We start from the raw sequence: 296 nt of genomic DNA on the forward strand, positions 1-296 counted from the left end.
CACTCACACACGAACACACACACACACACACACACCCCCCACCCAAAAAAAAATTCAACCGAAACGAATGGGAAGGCCTTCCCTCTCTCACGCTACCGCAATGTTTCCAATCTTGCGCCCCGTCGCGGAATTTACGCGCGGGCCCTGAAGAAAGTTGGGGTGGATTTCGCGCCGGGAACCTCAGCCTGGAATGTGAGCAGCGCACTCCCCGCCCATCCCCCAGGCGGGCGGGCGAGCGAGCGCCACCCCCGAGGGTTGGAGGGGAGCGGGGTAGGACTGGCAAGGGTGGGTGGGTG

At 62.5% G+C, this 296-nt stretch overlaps 1 protein-coding gene across 5 annotated transcripts in view; it reads left to right on the top strand.

The window, feature by feature from the left end:
- Positions 1–296, top strand: part of LOC113218135 (uncharacterized) — a 39,495-nt gene that overhangs the window by 7,390 nt on the left and 31,809 nt on the right. The gene's annotated exons all lie outside the window — the stretch shown is intronic.

The sequence above is a fragment of the Frankliniella occidentalis genome, unplaced genomic scaffold, assembly GCF_000697945.3.
Source record: "Frankliniella occidentalis isolate FOCC.00 unplaced genomic scaffold, Focc_3.1 Scaffold1, whole genome shotgun sequence".
Taxonomy (NCBI): Eukaryota; Metazoa; Arthropoda; class Insecta; order Thysanoptera; family Thripidae; genus Frankliniella; species Frankliniella occidentalis.